The sequence below is a fragment of the Marmota flaviventris genome, chromosome 15 (assembly GCF_047511675.1).
Source record: "Marmota flaviventris isolate mMarFla1 chromosome 15, mMarFla1.hap1, whole genome shotgun sequence".
NCBI classification, from domain to species: domain Eukaryota; kingdom Metazoa; phylum Chordata; class Mammalia; order Rodentia; family Sciuridae; genus Marmota; species Marmota flaviventris.
The window spans coordinates 3,088,457-3,109,475 of NC_092512.1; the positions used below are offsets into that span (position 1 = coordinate 3,088,457).

General features: G+C 49.8%; 1 protein-coding gene and 1 non-coding gene across 8 annotated transcripts in view; one reads left to right on the plus strand and one right to left on the minus strand.

Annotated features, from left to right (window-relative positions):
- Positions 1-12,550: 12,550 nt before the first annotated feature.
- Positions 12,551-12,657, minus strand: LOC114106475 (U6 spliceosomal RNA). The gene has a single exon (XR_003585198.2). It is a non-coding gene; the product is annotated as a U6 spliceosomal RNA (small nuclear RNA).
- A 5,282-nt stretch (positions 12,658-17,939) lies between these two features.
- The window catches only part of Ptk2 (protein tyrosine kinase 2), a 228,658-nt gene continuing 225,578 nt past the window's right edge, over positions 17,940-21,019 (plus strand). For 5 of the 7 annotated variants that reach the window (XM_071602090.1, XM_071602091.1, XM_071602092.1 and 2 more), the window contains exon 1: positions 17,966-18,047. The gene's annotated coding sequence lies outside the window, so the exon portion shown is untranslated. Of the gene's footprint in view, positions 18,048-21,019 lie in introns of all 7 variants that reach the window. The other 2 variants (XM_071602094.1, XM_071602095.1) reach the window with 1 other exon arrangement.

Here is a 21,019-nt window from a genome sequence, read left to right on the forward strand (position 1 = left end):
GGTTCCTGCTTGCTCAGGGCTTCTTGTGCTTATTCAGTACTTGACCTCCTTGTGGCCATCCTGAACCTCCTGCTCTAGAGCTGGCTCTGAATCCTTTCACCTCTGGTTAAAAGAATCTGGGGACTCTTCCTGTATCTCCCAGTCCAAATTCCCAAGGGGGACCAGCTGGCCAGTGTCCCGGCTTGGGCAGCTGGCCTATGGGTTCGTTCCCAGGGTACATTGCCCACCCTGCCCACTCTCACCAGCTGGACTTCAGTGAGGTCAGGAGGGAAAGAACAGCCAGGTAGCATGATGGGCGTGTCCCTACACCCCTCACCTGCCTGGTGTCCCAATGGCTCCATGGCCTGCCACAGTGCCTTTGCTCTGACACTGTCTTATCAATTCAGAGGTTGCCTCCTCAATGGGGTTTTCCTAGATTTACAGTCAAATGTCACCTTTCCCTTCTTGGAGCCTTGAACTCCCTCTGACTGCTTCCCTGGGTGTATCTCATGATACTGACTTAGTAATTTGTGTGGACAGAGTAATAGTCCCACCGAGATATCCACACCTTCACCCCTGAACCCTGTGAGTATGTGACCTATGTGGCAAGGGACTTTGCAGAAGCAATTAGGGATCTTGAGATGGGAGGCTTCCTGGATCATCTAGTAGGCCCAGTATAATCAAGTAGGTTCTTGTAAGAGAGAGGACAAAGGGCCCAGGTCAGTAGAGGGGAGGCAAGGACAAGCAGAGGTCAACGCGACTCCTAGAGAAGGTGGAGGCTACCAGCCAAGGAGTGTGGGCAGCCCCTTCCAGCCTGGAAAGTGAGGAGCCTGCAGAAGCAAGCAGCCTGCCAACACCTTGATTAGCCCACGAGACCTACAGGGGGACTTCTGACCTCCAGAACTTTAAACCAATAAATCTATTATTTTTTTAAACCTTTATTTTTTATTTATATATGGTGCTGAGAATTGAACCCAGTGCCTCACACATTCAAGGCAAGTGCTCCACCAGTGAGCCACAACCCCAGCCCAATCTATTATTTTTTAAAAATATTTTTTTAGATGTTGATGCACCTTTATTTTATTCATTTATTTATATGTGGTGCTGAGAATCGAACCCAGTGCCTCACATGTGAGGCAAGTGCTCTACCACTGAGCTACAGCCACAGCCCCTGTTTTTTTGTTTGTTTGTTTGTGTTTTAAGCCTCTAAGTTTGTGATGATCTACTAGAGAAGCAATTGGAAACTAATGCAGTTGGCACAGGTGGGATTGTTGCTGCACTAGAAAAAATATCAGCTTCTTCAGGGCAGTGGCTGAGTCCACATCTGTGTACATCTTTGTGCACATTTCTAAAATATCTATAGATGCTTGCATCCATCCACCAGTTATTAACTACACCAATCATTCATTCATCACCCCCCTGCTCTGGGCTGCCCCCACTGGACAGCCTCGGGAGGAAACAGTCCTAGAGGAAGGGAGAAGCTTTTCCCTGCAGCACCTGCATCATCCACCTGTCTTTTCAAATACTTTTATAATGAAGAAGACATGGTTCTTTTTTCCATACGATTCCCAAATATTGTAAGGAAATGTCATAAAACTTCAAGGAAGGATCTTACTTCAGTCATTCTGTTTTCACCTCCCCTACTGGCCTCCTGTTAAGGTTTGAGGATTAGCCAAAAGTAATATCAGGACTTATGTGGTGTCGTGGGGCTGTTCAGCCTGTCCTACCATCAAAGATCCTTGGGACTGTCCCTGCCACAGCTTCTGCCTCAGCAGGGGCTCCCTGAAAAGGCATTTCTGAGCTTAAGAATCTCAGCAAATGTTATTTTGGCAGCTCCGCCAGGACCAGCCTCCAGAGGTGTTCACAATGGTCTCCGAGGGCTCATCCAGCTCTCTCTGGGCAGCCAGGGGTTCCTTGGGTCATCCTGGCCCCATGAGAATACCCAGAGTGTCCAGGGCCCTGATAGAAATACTCTCCTCCCTGTCTGACAGGACTCCGTCCCCCCACACCAGGCCCCGAGCAGCACCCTCTACACCTGGAGGAAGAGGATGGCCAGTCTCCACTGAGAGCTGCTGCTGGTGGCCAGCAGGCCCTCTACCCAGACAGACACAGGGGGGTTCAGAGGTCAGGGCCACACACTGAGGGCAGGGAGCCAGGCCGCACCCACACTGTGAACCTGGAGAGCTGGGCTGGCCTCCAAGGCCCTCCCACCTTCTGAGGTCTCAAGGCCATGGTGTGGCCTCCCTCCTGGCTGTCGGCTGTCTCTTCACCGGGCCACGTGTGCTGACTCACTAAACCCACACTGATGATTCCAGAGAACAGCACAGGTGCCTTTGAACAGCTGAATGGCTGGAGGACAGGCCTGCCCCCGGGGCCGTCCACCTGGCCCCCTTTGGTTTGTAGAGTCATCTCCCACTCTCCGGCTTGGTGTCTTTCCCTGTGTTTATTACATTCGTTCACAGTGGCGCATGTGCCTGTGTCTAGTTGGTAATTTCCATCTCTAGCGTGCAGCCCAGGAGGGAGCCGCCCAACACCCTCCCTGTGGCCCCTCTCAGGCCGCACCCATCTCCCTCTCGTGGTCATCCCAACTGGACTGATGGGAGGGTCAGCCAAGCCCAGAGCTCCGGAAAGTACAACTCTTATCTGCTTCCTCCCAGCCATTGCATTGTCTTAAAACAGGAGTGGAAGACTAAGGGCTGTGCAGGTCGCGGGGCTTAGGGACTGAAGACATGTGACAGGGGGCATGGACCCAGGCCACGCTGCTGCGCTGGTGGTGAGCAGCAGGGCCCCGGGCAACAGGCACCTGGGCTCAGACCCTGGCTCCAGTTCCACTACTTGTTAGCTGCGGGGCCTGGGGTCAGCTCCTCTCCCTGGCCTCAGTGTCCTCACCAGTGAAAAGTGGGTAACAGAAGTGAACACCTCTCGGGCTGGTACACGGTTGACACAGGGTCAGATCAGTAAAGCACTGGGAACGGGGCCTGGACACACAGGTCTGGACAAACATTTGCTCAATAAATGACACTTCCCTCTCTCCCTCCTGAGCTCTGGGCCTAACGAGAAAGATGCTGCAGGTCCCACGTGGAGGAGAGGCCTGAGCTGTCCTGTCCCTTCTTTCAAGCCCCATAGAGGGAGGGGAACACAGGGGGGCACTCCCATCTGTGGAGGACTAGGAACAACGTGGTCACCTAGCTAACACCTGCTGTGGCCCCTGCTTGTGACATACGGCTCACTCCTCATGACGGCCTTCCCAGGGAGTATCACTAGCCCAATCTTCCCAAGAGGCCACTGGGACTCACAAAGGGAGGCAACTTGTTCAAAGGGAGGCAGCAGCAGGTGCACACTAAGTTGTGCAGTCGTCCTTCATCTCCCTATCCCTGCTTCCTCTGGCGAAGTGCTGGTCAGCTATTGTTCTGGGAAGAGATAGTAGGGTTTGGCGACAGACAGCAAGGACCGTAAGACACATGCCTTGGCATGACCATTGGGAGGATTCAGACCATGTGGTGGAGGGGGTGGGATTTGTCCACCATCCCTTCCCTCAGTCACGAGGGAGGTCCTCATGGGCCCTGCTCCTAAGAGGAGCAGCAGCAGCAGGATAGACAGAGTCCTCACCTGAGTCCAGCAGGCTCAGGGCCCCAGAAACCCTCGGCCTGTGGGATACAGACACAAGGTACCTGTCACCGTGCTGAGCAAAGCACAAGGAAGAGCAAGAGAAGAGCGAGGCCTTTGCTCTGACCTTCCAGGAGAGCCCACGCAGAGGGTGCAGGCCAGCAGAGCAGTGCAGAGGGGTAGGAACACAGAGGGCAGGGGACAGAAATGGGGTCTAGCATAAAAGGGGTACAATCTCAGGTGTAGGTCAGCTCTCACGGTCAGGAGAGTGGGAGGAGCTGACCTGTGCCACACTGCCCTCCTGCCTCTGCAGCACTCACGGAGGTCTGCACAGGCCCGCAGGCCCGCAGGCACCTTGGCAATTCATGGGTAGCTGGAACCCAACTGACCTCTGCTTCTTGGTCCTTCCACAGTACCCAGCCCAGGGCCCTGTTCAGCACCATGCGCATAGTAGGTGCTCAGTGACTGCTCAGAGTTTCATTTATAGATTGGAAGAAGACAGCTGCATACAGAAGGTGCTCCCAGGGGGGGCCCAGACCTCAGGTATGACACAGGATGCAGCATCCACAGCCACACACACTGTGGCACCCAACCCTTCAAGGCAAACACCTGTGCTTACCTGATTCGAGTCCCCAACTGGACATATGAGTGAGTGGAGGGATGTGGGTTGACACATCCCTTGCAGCTCTCCAGCCCTGTGTCCTCTTGGGAAACACCACACACCCACACAGGCCACCCACTCACACCAAAGGGTGTGCTCCAGGATGACCAGTACTCGCTGGGCCTTCGCCAGGCCTTGCCCACGACGCCTCATTCACAGAAAACTCCGGACTGCCACACGGGACCGTCTCTCAGCATTCCCCTGTGGAGGGTGCTGATGCCAGGCCGGCTCCTCAGAGACCCGCTGGGGCCCAGTCCAACCTACAGAAAGCCTCAGCTGGTTTGTGACACCTGCCAGCCCCAACTTGTTTACCGTGGAAATCCGCCTGCCATGTAACTTCTAGAGATGGTGAATTTTCCTAAAGCATTGTTTTAAAACCAGCACAATGATTTATTTATTGAGCACCCCTGCAGGCTTTAGCAATTTGTGTGAGCACAAAGCTTCAGCCTTGCCTCCGGAGAGCTGCCAGTGGGTCAGCTGATCGCCTGTCACGGTCTAAATGTCACCCTTTTGTGATTCACGGTGGACGGGCCAGGAAGTGAGCCAAGGAAAGTGGGGTGACATGCAGCAAGGCCTGCAGCCCAGCTTCCACTCCTGAGAGGTGAAGCAACTCACCTCAACTCTTTAGGGAGCCAGGGAGCTGCTGCCTCCCAGGGGCTGGCCTGAGTCCAGCTCTTTTCCTGTCCCCGAGGCACAGGTGGCAATCTCACCCTGCTGAGTCACCCGGGTGTTTTCCAAGTGAAGACGGGGATCACCAACCACAGCAAACACAGTTCCTTAGTCCCAGGTGGCAGCGGCTCGAGGTGGCCGATTTAGAAATGTCTCTCTCTACATATGTGTCTGCAAATGTCATTTATAGAGTATTCAGAGAGTCCCAGACATTCTACTGGACACACTAATCCCAAACTACAGACAGGCTTTATAATCTTATCCTGACCACTAACATTTGTGTCCTTCACAAATGGACACATGGTCCATTTAAGCAGCGACCATTAAAGAGTAGCCTACCAGACAGGTGTCTGTGTGGGGAGAAGAATACCATACCAGTTCTTCCTTATGAGTGAATCATTGATGTTTTATGACAAGCCTGTGAGGGTATCACGATGATCTCCATCATCACCTCAATCATAGGGAGCCCAAGTCCTAAGGAGTGGATAGTTCAGGCAAATCAAGAAGTGAAAACAGCCCAAGGTAACAGACATACGCAGGAGCGTGGGTAGAGGCAGGTTGTTAGGGAACCCTCAATACTGGATTCCGTATAAGGTGACCCCCATTCTTTGCCGGGTTCTGCCCAGAACTCGTGAACCCCCTCACGTGCTTTGGTGCTAATTTGCTGAATGTCACAAGTGAGTCATTGACTTTGCTATGCTTCAGTTTCCAACGTAGTGTGACCACACTGGTCCTCGACACGTTGGCACAGGTGTCCTACGAACAGCTAGATCCACGTGCGGAGTATTTCTGGCTTCAGGGGACTGAGGTACAAATGAGACGGAAGCAGCCCCCACCTTCAGGAATGCCCAGGAGGGTGCAAGAGGATAGTGAGGGACATGGGGACCGTGAGGGCACGTGGAGCCCAGATTGAGAAGCTTGAGGTGGGGCGTCATGAAGGAGGGGACACCAGGGCAGGGTTGAAAAGGTGGGTAAGGAGGATGGCCAGGCTAAAGCAGACCGTGGGCACTTGTGCAGCAGGGGCAGCTTGAGCAGGGACAGGGAAGTCAAGAGGGATAAGAGGTGACTGGGTGGAGCTGAGAGCATGGGGCCGGTGTGGGCAGATTCAGGTTCAGAAAGGCCCGTGAGTGGACTTGTGTGGGCTGCCGAGCGAAGCTTAAATGGGCCCCAGTCTGGCTACAGGAGCCTGGGGACAGGACAGAAGGGACCAAGCCAAGGAACAGTTCCTAATTATTCTGGGCCTGTTGGCAGAAAGGTATGCACACACTGAATATAGCTCGAGGCGATTCCAAGCTGGATTCTGCCCAGACCTCCCATGTCCACAAACCTCTGGTGCTAATTTGCTGAATGCGACGAGTGAGTCACTTACCTCACCTCAGTGTCCCCCTTCGGGTGACCATCCTGGTCACCAACATCATCAACAGGGTGCTGGGAGAACAGCAAGCTGCCATCTGCAGAGGGGTGGGAAGCAGGGGTGGGTGCAGAACTTACCCTGCAGTTTATTTGTAGCTCAGGAGCCTGTGGGCCTCCAAGCCTCTGCTGAAGCGCGTGTGCGCCTGTGGGTTGTCACAGCATTAATTATCTGGTGAAGGTTACAAACTACCACTTGCCTTGGCTCGATAACTTCACAGAAAAGGGCTTTATCACCATCTCGGCTAAATGCAGACGCAAAAAACTGGAGAAGACGAAAAGGAAAGTAGCTCAAGCCAAAGAATAAATGACATTTCAGAAAAAGCAGAAGAGATAGGGAGACCAGTTGTGATTTAAAATGACAACATGTCAAATGACATATTGCTGGTTTCCAGCTTACCTCAGGGTGGAAAGAGGCAGGGGCACAGTGAGCTAGGCAAGAGACCCTATGGCAGGAAGCAAAGGGTTCGCCCTGGGCAGTCTCACTCAGTCTCTTGGCTCCTCAGTTGTCTCATCTATAAAATGGGATAATAATAACATGTAACTTGAAAATGACGGTGAGAGGTTATAGACTCACATGCCTGCTCCCTCAGGTGGTGTTTTAGTCAGCTTTTTTCGCTGCTGTGACTAAAAGGATCTGACCAGACAACTGCAGACAGGAAAATTTATTTGTGGGCTCACAGTTTCAGAGGTCTTAGTCCATAAAAGGGTGGCTCCATTCCTTGGGGCTTGAGCTGAGGCTGAACATCACTGCGGGAGTGTGGCAGAGGGAAACAGCTCACATCTCAGTGATCAGGAAGCAGAGAGAGACTCTACTTGCCAGATACAAAATATATATCCCATAGCCACACCCCCAATTAACCACTTCTTCCAGCCACACCCCATCTGCATCCAGCTACCACTCAGTTAATCCCTTCAGGGAATCAATCCATTGATTAGTTTAAGACTCTTACAACCTAACCATTTCTCCTCTGAATCTTCTTGCATTGTCTCACGTGTGAGTTTTTGGGGGACACCTCACATCCAAACCATACAGGTGGGCAACAATTATAGCTTCCATCATTTGCTAAAGATGCAAAAGTTAAGCACAGAATCAGTAGGTGCTTAGATTGGATTTCATCTTGCAGAGTTTTCACCTAATGTCCTTATCTCATTTGTCTTCAGACCCTGTGTCCTTCCGTCAGATGAAAGACAGACAGTGGCATGCTGATAAAAAGTCAAAACCAGACTTCTTCGAGGCGCTGGGAGCCCTGATTTGTGGTGCTCACCCCTTTGTGTGGGGTAACCCTATTGCCCATTTCCAGCTGCCCACTTGAGTCTGGTAAGTGCTGAGTTGGGAAGAGGTGCTTGGGAGCTGGTCACACAGCATTTCCACCAGAGATGCACCATGGATGAGGGCACAGGTAATAGTGATGATCTTATATGACAGCAGATGTCATCAAGTGATGAGTCTGAATAATTAATTTGCTCTTAAAAAAATTTAATGGAAGCTCATGAAATTTAACTTTGGTAGGATGCTGGGAATGGACCCAGGGTCCTTGTGCATGCTGGACAAGTGCACTACCCCTGAGCCGTACCCTAGGCCCTCCCCTAGAACTTAATCCTTAACAGTGGCCGTGTTTAACAGTGGGCACTCATGATCAGCACAGCTGGCAACTGCCCACCACTACATGCAGAGCATCTGCTGTGGAGTCTACACAGTAAGAGCTCAATATATGCTCGCTCCTTCTCTCCAGATCTGACATTGCCTCCTTGACTATTCCTGGATACGTGGAACAGAATGCATAGGAACGTCTAGAAAGGTGAGATGGCTAAGAGAATGGAGAGGAGACCGTGGAAGAGAATGCAGAGGGCTGGGGATATACCTCAAGAGGAGAGTGGGGAAATCTTGGGAAGGGAGCAGGAGCCTGGTCTGGAAGGCTCTGGGCAGCTGTGGACCCCAGGAGATGGACATCCTCTAGAAGAGGAATCCAGTGGTGGATCCGTGGAAGATGTTTGCCCTTTGTGGCTGCCCCACACCAACTTCCCTCCTACAGGCTGCTACTCCGAATGCAGGGACTGAACAGGAATCTCCAGGACATAGTTACATGACCTCTTCACTCAAGTGATGCACCTATGGGAGTCTCAGTCCTGAGTAGGGAAGGGAAGATGAGATTGCTATAATAATGCATTCCTGGTGATATGCACCAGGGGAGTGGGGTCCTTCCCTGTTCATTTCTCCTGCCTGGTCCCCAGAAGGCCCCCTAGCACCTGCCCAGTATCCAGGATTTACTGGCTAAAACATTTTATTTCCCATTTTCTTCAAATCTGGTGTGGCCACACGGGATGTAAGGAGGTCTGGGTGGTTTGGGGAGAATGTGTACCAAGGAGTCTCTCTTCTTTCCTGCTTCATGGAATGTGGGGCTCTGGCAGCCGTCTTAGACCTTGATGTGATCTGAGAGAGGAAATCAGATATGGTGGAGCAGAAACAGGAAGAGCCTGGGGCTCTGCTGACTTATGGAATTTCCATACCAGTTCTCTTTTCTTTCTCTGGACTGTGTTCACAGAACAGAATAAAACCTTTTTTTCCCTCTTGCAGGAGGGCCTCTGTTACCCATAGAGGGCGTCAACCTGGGGAAGCTTCCTTTCCAGGGAAACCCCTTCGTTGAAGGCCCCAGGCAGGCTTCTATTGCTAGGAGGCTCCATGGATCCCACTCCCAGCCATTGTGCCCTCTTTAGTCCAAACCCACACCCAGGCACAATGTCTCGTGTGCCTTGTTCCTGACCCAATGGAGCTTGTGTGCCTCCCTAAGGAGACATGCTGTGCCCTTGACCAGAATGTCCTTCCCTGATTTTGTCTCCTCTTGAGACTCAACACAATCATCATCTTTGTGGCAACATGTCTTAGATGGCTCTGTGTCACAGTTCCTTTTTACCTGTCTGCTTCCCACCAGACAGCCGGGTGTATAGCTCCCATGCAGTGTGTCCGAGGGGCTTGGTGCATGTGGTTTGAAGGAGTGCAGGCAGGTTGCAGACACAGGGGGCAGAGGTGGCTTCAGGCTCTATAACCAGATCCATCAATCTCTTCCCACAGGCCCGCTGCCTACCTGGCTCTTTTCATGCACAGAGCAGAGTTAGATGTGTTACCAGGGCTAATTTCCTGCCATGAGGCAGAGATGCTCCTACTGCCTGCCAAACCCAGGCCTGAGTTTGATGGATGATGTCAGACTTGAAGGTATTTTGGATGTTAACATTGTTCCTGGAATAAATATATTAAATAAATAGAGTAGCAATTATTACTCAAAGCAAAAAATAAAAACATAAAAAACAATCCATGAGTCTGTACAGATACCAATGGTTGAGTAAATTAACAAATGAGGGAGAAGAAATAACTCTCCCCTGCAGGAGAGCTCTGAATCACCTCTGCAGAAACTCTGCCCTCAAGGCAGGAAGCATTGCTCTCTGACTTCCTCCCAAAGTCTGGTTTGGAAGGGTCTTGGGGAGAGCACACTGCAGTGGGCAGACCCCATGGATGCCACCTTGGCCAGGTGATCAAGACCAACATCAACAGTCACAAGTTATGTTGACCGAAGGATGTGATGTCATGGCAGTATCCCTCTGGGTCTTTTCTCAATGACCAATCATCTCTTCTTATCATGGACATCAGACAGATTCCAACAAGGACTCATCTACAAAGCACCTAACCAATATCTAGAAAAAGCTTAACACCAAAAAAAAATAATAAAGACGATTAATAAATGGGCAAATATATTAACAGACCCTTTTTTAAAACAAGAAATACAAATGGCCAACAAATACATGAGAAAATGTTCAACATCTTCAGCAATTAGGAAAATGCCAATCACAACTACACTGAGATTTCATCTCACATGGGTCAGAGTGGCAGTCATCAAGAATACAAACAATAATAAATGCTGGAGAGGAAGTGGAGAAAAGGGAACATTTTTACACTGTTGGTGAGATTGTAAATTAGTACAACCACTATGGAAATCAGTATGGAGGTTTCTCAAAAGTCTAGGCGTGGAACCACCTTACGACTCATCTGAACCAATCTTGGTATTTACCCTAAAGAATTAAATCACAACAGTGATACACACATACCCATGTTTATAGCAGCACAATTCACAACAGCCAAACTCTGGAACCAGCCATCAATGAATGAATGGATAAAGATGATGTGGTATATATATACACAATGGAGTTTTATTCAGCCATGAAGGAAAATAAAATTATGTAATTTGCAGGAAAATGGCTGGAACCTGAGAACATTATATTAAGCAAAATAAATCAAACTCAGAGGGTCAGGGGTCATCTGTTTTCTCTTTATGTGGAAGCTAGAGAGGAAAAAAGAAAAGAGAGGTGTGGGGGAATCTCATGGAAACCAAAGAAGATCAATAGAGTGGAGAAAAGGGATGGGGGAGGGAAGAGGAGAGGGAAAGGGGGAGTGCAGGGAATGAAGTGCTGGGCCAGATTTCATTGTTATATCTCATCTTGTGTGCATGGCTGAATACGTAACAATAAATCCCACTATTATGTACAACTGTAATGCACCAATAAAAGGTGCGAAAAACAAGGAAGCACCTAAATGGTACCCTCCAAAACTCCATTTATCAAAAAACAAGGGAAGTGTGAGGAACAGCCAATGCCAGTGGTGATGTGATGACTGGATGTCACATGGCATCCTGGAAGAGGAAAAGGATGTTTGGTAAAAACAAAGGCCACATGGAACACACCACGGACCTCTATAATAACAGATCACCGATGCTTGTCAATTAATTGTAACAAACATATCACTCTAATGTAAGAAGTAGTAATGGGGAAACTGGTGAGGTGTGTGTGGGAACTCTGTCCCGGTGTTTTGATTTTTTGGTAAATCTAAGACTGCTCTAAAAAATAAAGTCTATTGAAAAGAAAAAGTGCCGGGCGTGGTAGTGCACACCTGTAATCCCAGCATCTTGGAAGGCTGAGGCAGGAGGATCATGAGTTCAAAGCCAGCCTCAGCAAAAGTAAGGCACTAAGCAACTGATATCCTGAGGGAGAAGAAATAAGGGCTGGGGATGTGGCTCAGGGGTTGAGTGCCCCTGAGTTCAATCCCCAGTGCCAAGAAAAAAAAAAAAAAAGCAAAAGTGGTCTCCCCAAGACAGCTGGGGGAAGAACACCAGTACCAGTATCTGTTAGTAACTGAGGGCTTACAATGTGCTCAGTGTGTCATGTTGGCAGTGACCCTGCAGCCACCTGTGGTGGGTCTCGCCATCACCCAGCATCATCGGAAGATACTGAGCGGTTAATCTAAGGGAAACCGTAAAGCAGGGGATGCAGCACAACTCACTGAACTGTCGGAAAGGTGCAGCCAGGTGAGCTCTGAACGTGCCAGGCAGGACAAGCTCTGGAACCCTCCCCCTGGAAGCGCCACAGCTTTTTGTGAGCCTCCAGAATCCCATTCCTGGGAGAGAGTCAAGTGCTTAGGAAGGAGGCCCAAGTTGGGCTCAGGTTTAATGACCCATCGGGACCCTGTGAAATGTATGGTCAAGTTCCTGAGGGAAAAGCAGGGTCTGATCACCAGAAGACGTGTATGATGGCTGTCTCTGTGCTTAGGCTGTCATCTTCCTTCTCTTCCCACTGGCAACAACCCTTTCAAGTTTAGGTCCCTGTGATTTGGGAGAGGCCAGCTCTACTCCTAGTCCCAGGGCAGGCACAGGATCCAAACCCACCCAACCAAAGGCAATGAGAGTTTGACCAAAAATGCTGGAAAAGAGGCAGGATTTTCTGCCCAGCTGGTTGAGGGTGCAGGACAAAAACTGGTGCTCATGGGATGTTTTTGCTGACTCAGGGAAAACAGTATAAGAAGCAGAGCTGGGAGGAAAGGGCTCCCCCAGGTTGCCTCACTCAGCCTGATCCTGTGGTTCCATGATGGCATTCTTGCTTTAACTTTTTTTTTTTGGTAAAAAATTTAGAATTTAATGATTATTAGTATGTGTAGTTGTGCAGCATCATCGCTACCTCACGCAACACTGTGGTTGAAGAACAACCACCCATTGCAATATTCAACAATGCTCTCTGCGCTAAGATTGCGTGTGTGCATACACATGCAGTAGTTGTACACACCGCCTTTATGTATTCTGTTTTGGGGAAAATGTGCTCAGATGTACAGACTTTGAACATAGTTGGACCTTATTATTTTTTTTTTTTTAGATTTTTTTTATTGGTTGTTCAAAACATTACAAAAAAAATATGGAACGCTTCACGAATTTGCAGATCATCCTTGCGCAGGGGCCATGCTAATCTTCTCTGTATCGTTCCAATTTTAGTATATGTGCTGCCGAAGCGAGCACCGGACCTTATTTTTTAATCCTTCTGATTAATGCTGCTCACAGTGTGGTTCCTGGAACCACCACTGGCCTATACACTCTTATTAATTCCATGGAATGAGTACAGGCATTAGGAGTTTCAGAAACTGCTGGGTGTGGTAGCGCATGCCTGTAATCCCAGCAGCTCTGGAGGCTGAGACAGGAGGATTGAGAGTTCAAAGCCAGCCTCAGCAATGGCAAGGCACTAAGCAACTCATTGAGACCCTGTCTCTAAAAAATACAAAATAGGGCTGGGGATGTGGTTCAGTGGTTGAGTGCCCCTGACTTTGAACCCCAAAGAGTTTCAGAAACTTTCGAAACAATTTGAAAGTTGTTTTGAAACTAATGATAAAAATCAGAGGGGCTAGAAATGTAGCTCAGTGGTAGAGCACTTACCTAGTATGCGGGAGGCCCTGGGCTTGATCCCTGGCATACAAAAAAATAAATAAATAAAATTGGGGTTATATTCTGTATGTCTTTGCTTTTCAATTTTTTCTTTTATTTGTAGTAATTTGATTCTTATTGCATTTTACAAAAGTATGAGTCCACGATGATTAGAAGGAAAAAGAGCTGCTCCTTCATCACAGGCAGGGCAAGCAGCAGTGCTCCCTGCCACTAGGAAACAGTGCAAGTTCAGATCAGGACAGAGATGGAAAACACAGACAGGGGCCCAGAAAAGAAAAGCGAGGCTGAGAAGGCGGCAGAAATGGGAACTCTTCAAAGCCGTGGTCTGTTTAAGTTTTAAAAACTGGAAATCGTGAAAGCACACAGCTTCTGTTGAATTTGACTCTTACAACCAGAGGACACTCTTGTAATGAGGATTCGATGCTGATCAGAACAAAGGACCCCACCAAGAACTGAGTTCCAGCCATGCTGCAGGAGACCAGGGCAGAGAGGCCCTGCAGCTGGCGGTCTTCACACAGTGAAGAGAGCTGCACAATCTCATGGCCTGGAGGACAGGTACAGCTACTCACGGCCTGGTCGCCCTCTCCTCAGGCACGAAGACCCAGCAGGACACAAAGGCTACAGAGCACGGCCAGACAAGTTGGATGTGAATCCTGGCTCTGCCATTGACTCCCTGGGGAGCTACACCTTCTGGCCTCAGTTTATCCAACTGTAGAGCAGGTGTCCCAGCTCCTCTGCTCATGCAGATACCCCCACCCCACCAGCTGTTCCAGGGCCCTCTGATAAATGAGATAATGGTTTGGAGCAGAATTATCCAGAAAACATGACAGGTCTGGATGAACTGTGTGATTGAGCCCCAACTATAATTTCCAGGTCAAGCGGGGGATGGGGTTCGTCCCTGGCCTGGACCTGCTGAGCCCTGACGAGGGGATGGTTTCCTGTGACTCTCTGTGTGAATATGTTTTGGGGGATGGGGTGGGTGGGTGGGTAGGAGTGGGTATGGGGCCCAGGCCAGGGAGCAGCACCCCTGGGAACACTGTGGGGTTGGGTCCTGCTGTAGGCCTGCATCTCCAGGTAGCATCTGCTAGCTCTCATTCAGGGCGCCTTTGGAGGAAATGGGTGGAGGTGAGAAGTGGAGGAGGCCCAGTGAGTGCCCCCTGTATCAGAGGGCCCTGGAATACCTGATGGTGCAGGGGGTAGGCAAGGGCACCCACTGCAGGCCCTCCTGGCACTGCTGGTGGGTGTGCCTCCCCATTCAAGAGTAAGTAGCTACACATCTCCGTACCTGTCCATTTCATTTCCATGGAGGGTGAAATTTCCAAATTGTAGCAAAACCTGCATATGTAGTCTAGACATCCTGCAAGTATAGGGCTCAGTGATCATGGTCTGAATGTTCTTGGTGGTTGTAGCCTGGCTTGGTCTATACCTAGGGTTGAGGGGAACAGATCCAGGGCCAAGGGGTCCCTCTTTGGGTCCGTTTTTCCTGGGGCGTACTTTCCCCGCTCTTCCCATTTTCCAGATAGGAAGGTGACAGGCAGAGAGATTGAGTAGCCTGTTAGGGACCACTGAGTTGTCTCCCGGGGAAGCGCCATCCGGCTGCTCCCTGCTCTCTCCTCCCTGAATTTTTAAACTTGAAGGCCAGGATCCCTGGCTATGTGACATCTTACTGGACCAGTGTCAGTTAGGAATACTGACACTGTCTTCTGGGTCTCACTTTCTCTCATTCCAGCTTCTTCAGAGGGGTCTGCAGGGTGCTCAGAGGCGTGATGCACCCTGTAACACAGGCCTCGGTGTCTCCCCAGCTTCCACACCCTCATTACTGTGCACCCAGCCATGTATTTGTATTTCTGCTTCCTCACTATGGGGGGTTCATCAACCAGACCAGGGAGTCAGGAGACTTTTCAAGGGGAACAGCCACCAGGGCTCAGTGAAATTGCTCTGCCAACATACAGGAAGTCTCTCCTGAAAGCTTCCTTCTCAAGGGCAGCACTTGGCCCATCTGGTACAGGGCCGGAAGGGAGAAGTCAAATTGTGCTCTGTTTTGTTTCTTGTCTGGGTTTGAATACAGCAGAGACTGCTGGGGAAAGGGTTCCAGCCCTGCTACCAGACTCATTCTTTTTTTCACATTCATGAAATGGGGGTGATGACAACAGGGTCCCCATGGCAGGGCTGCTCTGAGGTTAGGAATGGAGGACAGGACAGCCCTCCAAATACCACATGCTGGTAGCCTTTGAACATCCCCTCCATCCCCATTCTGGTTATGAGTAACCCACATACTATTGCTATGCTCCCCAGTGGCCTTCATACACCAGGCACTCTGATACTGTATGAGTTTGGCTCTCTTCCTCTCCACAGCCATCTGTTTTTAATGTAGATCCTGTACAAGCCCCATTTTACAGATGAGAAACAGAGACTCAGACGTTAAACTTCCTATCCAGGGCCCAACAGCTGGCGAATGGGTGAACTTGGGCCTGGATTGGCACCAATATCCATCTGATTCCTGAGCTTGAGGTATCAAGCACCCAAAGAAGGCCAAGAGAAAAGATCAGAAAGCCCATGACTACCTAGCTTGTCTCCACTTTCTGCTGTTTCTGTTTGCCTATCCCATTTCCATCGCTTCCTGACTTTCCCTATTAAGAAGAATTAAAGCTGCCATTAAAGAATACTGATTTCATATGAACATGGCAGGTCCAGGAACAAGGATGTGTCACTTATCTATTGTGTAACAAACTACCCCAAACCCCAGAGGCCTAAAGCCACATGCACTTTATTTGCTCACAATTCTGAGGTTTGGCAGTGTGTGCTGATTCAGCTGGGCAGCTCTTCACTCTTTTCTCCCAGCCTCATGTTGCTGCAACTGGCTGATGGCTCGGCTAGGGCCGGGAGGCCTGCTGTAGCCACCTCACTCACATGCCTGGCAGTTGGCAGCTTGCTGGCTGCGGCTCCTCAGATCTCTCCCACACGGCTTGCTCACGTGTTGGCTTGGGCTGGCCTAAGAGGATGGAAAGGATGCTGCCTGGCTTCAGCATTTGTACCATGGCACTTGTGCTACATTCTATTGGTCAAAGCAAGTTACAAGATCTGTCCAGATCAGGGACTGAATAACTAGGGAGAGGTGTCAGAGAATTGGTGGTCCTTCTCCATCTACCCCACTGAGAGCAACCCCTCCCCCATGCCTGTCCTGCCTTTGCTCCCCTCCCCCACTGCCCATACTCTTCTTATACTTCTCACTTCGCCTCATCCAAAGCTTCATTCAGTCACTCAACAAATATTTATTATGTGCCAAGGATCCACTAGGGAACAAAACAAAGGCCCTGCTCTAATAAATCTAACGTTCTAGTAAAGGGGAGACAATTGGGAACACAAGAACACAGTGTTGGGTTGGGTGAATAATAGGACCCTTGGAGAACAAGAGCAGAGTGAGGGGTGGGGGAGCGTGTAAGAGGATGGAACCAAGAGTGGGTGCACACCACCCCCCTACTGGGGACTGAACCCAGGGGTGCACCATCTCTGAGCTACAGCCCCAGACCTTTTAGTTTTTCATTTTGAGACAAGGTCTAAGTAGTTAAGGTTGACCTTGAATTTAGGATCCTCTGCCTCAGCTTCCACAGTAGCTGGGATTACAGGCATGGGTACACAGTACCTGGCTGAGTAGTTCTTATTACAGAGTGGTCAGTTGACATCAAGGAGGTGGTATCTACTAAGTGAGTGAGGGAACAAAAAGTCCCCCCTTCCCCGCCCCAGAGCCCAGTGCAAAAGGCCCTGAGCTGCCCTTTGGAGACAAAATCCTTTACAATTTAAATGAAGTAAAACACAAGGAACAAAACCCTAACCTTCATATATTTCACTAAAGAACAATAAAAATGAACAGTTAAATATGACAAAATCTTGCTAAACAAAAACATTTTATTATACCTGTCCTACTGAGTGGAACTACTGCTCCTGAGAAAGGGATGATGCTTCTGGGGGCTTACCTTTCTAAAGGACTATGTGCCTGTCCTGCCCGCTGACTTGCGGTGAGACTCAAACTGTCACCATAAAAATGAAAATTGCCCTGCTTCTGGTTTCATTTCCTACCACAAGGATGCCAGAGTGATTTTTTTTTCATAAATCAGTTATCACTTCCTGCTTAAAACCGGCCGGAGGCTTCCGCCACCTAAAGAGTAAGTTTCAGGCCCCTAAGCAGGTCTTGGTCCCCTCACCACCTTCAATCTTTCCAACCTCACCTTCTGTGGTTCCCCTAACCCTACACCCCACATTCCGTTCCAGTCAGCTCCTCTCCCAAACTGCCCCCATCCCAGAAGGCCTGAGCCTGGCGATGATTCCCAGGTGGGGACCCTCTGTCCTTGCAATGCCGGGAGAATCCTCCTGACTCAAGACCCAGGGGAGTGGAAGGGAAAAGAGGTGCAAGTGGCCCGGGTCAATTCCCCGCAGGCGATCATTTGGATAAATCTGTCCAGCTGGGCTTCCAACCCCAGTCAGAGCTTCCCTCCAAGTTCTAATCTTGGCACAGCCCAGCATTAGCTATGATGCCATTAAAAGAATATCCAAGCCTCAGTTTCTGTATCTGCAAAAGGGGTCCACGAGCCCCTGGCCAGGGTGGTGCGGCCGGGGAGCGGCTGCTTTGGGGCTCGCGACTCAAGGGCCTCCAGAAGTTGATTTGAGCCGCTACCTCCGCCAGGGCTTTCCTGGGCGGCGCCACGCCCGCGCTGCCCCGGCCACCCTAGACCCGGGCACGGCGCCGTCTGGGCATGCGCGGGCCACGGGGCGCATGCGCGGACGAGAGGCGCGGCGGGGCTCAACAGGCACGGCGCACGCGCGGGCCCGCGCCGACTCAGCACGGCCCGAGGGCGCGAGCCCGCCGCCGGCTGGACCGCCGTGCGCCGGGCGTGCGCGTGGGAGGGAGCGCGGCCGCTGTCGCCGGCGCCGCCCCGCCGCCGCCTCCGCTCAGCCTCGCGCTCGCCGAGCCGGTGAGTGCGGGGCACGGCCGGGCCTCGGTGGTCGTGGGGGCGGAGGGCGGAGCGCGGCCGCGTCCGCGGTGCGGGCGGCTTCCCCCCGGTCGCCCTCGGAGGAGAGGAGGCCGGGGACGTGGGGCGGCGGGGGTGGCCTGCGGGCGCGGAGGCCGGAGCGACGGGGACTTGAGGCTGCTGGGCGCGCGGGGCCCTCGGCGGGGCGCTCGGCGGGATGGGGCCTCAGGCGCGGGGAGGCCCGGCGCGGGGCGCGGGAGGGCGCGGGGAGGTCGGGCCGGCTTCCGCCAGAGGGACCGAAAACCTGAAAAACAAAAGGGGAGACGGGGAGGAGGACGAGGGAAGCCCGGCTCGGGCCGGCGCCGTCCTCGCGTCCCGGCGCCCGGGCGTCCTTCGAGCGCCGCGCGCCGAGCCCGCGGCTTTGTGCCGCCCAAGTTTCCTGCCGCCGCCGCCCAAGTCCGCGCGCCGCCCGAGCCGGGCCGGGCCGGCCTCCTCGGTGGGCTGCTGCGGTGGCACCCCTTCCCGCCCAGGGAAACGGGGCGTGCTCACCCGGCTTCGTATCATTGCAGGATTTTGTAGAAAATGCACCGGGGATAAAGTTTTTTTGTTTTTTGTTTTCCTTAGAGCCATTTCAACAGTGTCTCATTCTTGCCTAGTTAGCCTGCAGCTGGGTTTTGGCAGTGAGACTGCGATAATAGTGATGTTGTAGTTAGGGGAGCGGGTGGGAGCTGGGTGGGAGTCGGCTCCAGCACAATGCAGTGTAGGAGTTTGCGGGGTTTGTATTTGAGACTTCTCTCGTCACCGAGATTTTTACTTAGACTGTAAATGTTTTCATGTTGGTGAAAATAGTCCGTTGACATGAAATACCAGAGCCTCACTCGAATTTATTTGTAAAACGGGTAGTAGAAACTACTCATTTCGAAAGGCTATCAAACATTCTGAATCCGTGGCCGCGTCTGGGAAAACCTCTGAAGACTGAAACAAAGTTTATGGATGAAGTGATTACAAGATACAAAGTAGCATTCAACTTATTTTTGTTGTGATACAGTATAGATGATATATTCATCTGGTTGTCTTGAGGTAACTAAAAAATCCCTACAATAACTAAACAGGAAACTTTTTCTGGGGATGAACCCAGGGCCTTGCACACGCTAGGCCAGCACAATACCACGGAGCTGCGTCCTGAGCCCAGAGGAAACTTTTTAAGGACGTTTGTATTCCATATCTTCATTAATATAAGTGTTGTGTATTAATGGCTGTCCTTGTAAGAAAAAACAAGCTGAATCGCTTTTGAACACTTAGTTTACTAAATGCCAGAGAAGCAAAACATCAGGATCAATATTATAGTATTTTCTGCTAAAGAATTTGTTGTCACTTTCAAATAAAAGATGATTGTATTTGAAAGGAGCCAACGATGGCATTAGCAAAGCATCAGAATCAGGTCCTCAGGATAATTCACAACTGTTCTTAACGGTTTGGGGCAAAGAATACTGGGTTCAAGCTCCTAGAGTTGATGGGGCTTCAGCAGCCTCTCTTGAGGGCAGCCCCTGGCTGGAGTAGGGTTAGAAGACAGGGGGATCCTGTGGCTTCAACAGAGCTCCATGCCTGTTGCTGGAAGTTATGTAACTCAGCCTCAGTCCTCATGACCATGCTCGTGAGCTGGTCAGGTAACTTTTCTCACTAGGAAGTTGAAGAAATTGTTGAAGAAAATCATATTACTAAAGGTAGCTGCTTGGGCTAGTGTGTAGCTCAGTGATAGAGTGCTTGTCCAGCGCGCATGAGGCACTGGGTCAGTCCTCAGCACGACATAAAAATAAATCAATAAAGGTATTCATTAAAAAAAAAAAAAAGCTTTTTAAAATTATGTTGCAGAAGGAGCAGTATATTACACTATTTTATAATAAAAAATTTTTGAAAATTGGATGATGATTTGAGTTAGAGAGGTGGGATCTTTGTTCACATCTCTAAATATTTAAAAAAAGAATTTTTAGTTGTAGATGGATGCAATGCCTTTATTTAATTAATTTATTTTTTATGTGGTGCTGAGGATCAAACCCAGTGCCTCAAATGTGCTAAGCAAGCATTTTGCCACTGAGCTACAAACCCTAGCCTTCTAAATATTTTATGAAAACTTTCCCCCTATATTTTATAGTGTCTTAATTTTGAGAAAATAATTAAAAATTGTGTTGTTACAAAAGATGCCATCAAAAGTGTTAATAAAATATATTCATCTGTTTTGAAGTTAAGCATTTTCGGTTTTGACAAATTTTCACCTAGAACATTTCTTGCTTTACATTTCAATAAATTAAAATTTATGGCCAGGCATGGTGGTACACACCTATATTCCCAGTGGCAGGAGGATGACAAGTTCAAAACCAGCCTCAGAGACTTAGCAAGACCCTGCCTCAGAATTAAAAAAAAAAGGGGCGCTGGGAATGTGGCTAGTGGGAAGTGCCCCTGGAGTTAATCCTCCTTGTATGCATGGGGAAAAAAATGCCATTTTAATATTTGTGAATTGAATTTTTTTGGTTAAAAAAATTAAAAAAAATTACTGATACTTGTGTAAATTATTTAAAATGTAAAAAATTTAAAGGATTTTAAATTCAGCAAAATAAGTGACCTTATTTGAATTAGGTGGTTTCTGAATGCATTCAAATATCTGGGGTGCTTACCGTTGCTGAGGCTGGAATAGGAAGTGGTGACTGTCAGGGCCGCCTCTGACTCAGGTGAACTACGGCCCACTGAGGTTATCAAATACACCATGAAGTTATTTTTTGTCTTTTCCCTGAGTTGTATTTAGTAGTGGATTATGTTAGTTTTTTTTGCTTTTTCTCTCTGCCATCATTTTGGCAAAAGTTTATTTCATTTCATTACTGTCAGAAGGCAGCCTAGTGCTAGAGAGGTGAGATTTGTCTCCCAGTTCTGGTACAAACTCTTAGGAATTGTGCCAGATTTTATTGAGAGTTCCTTAAATG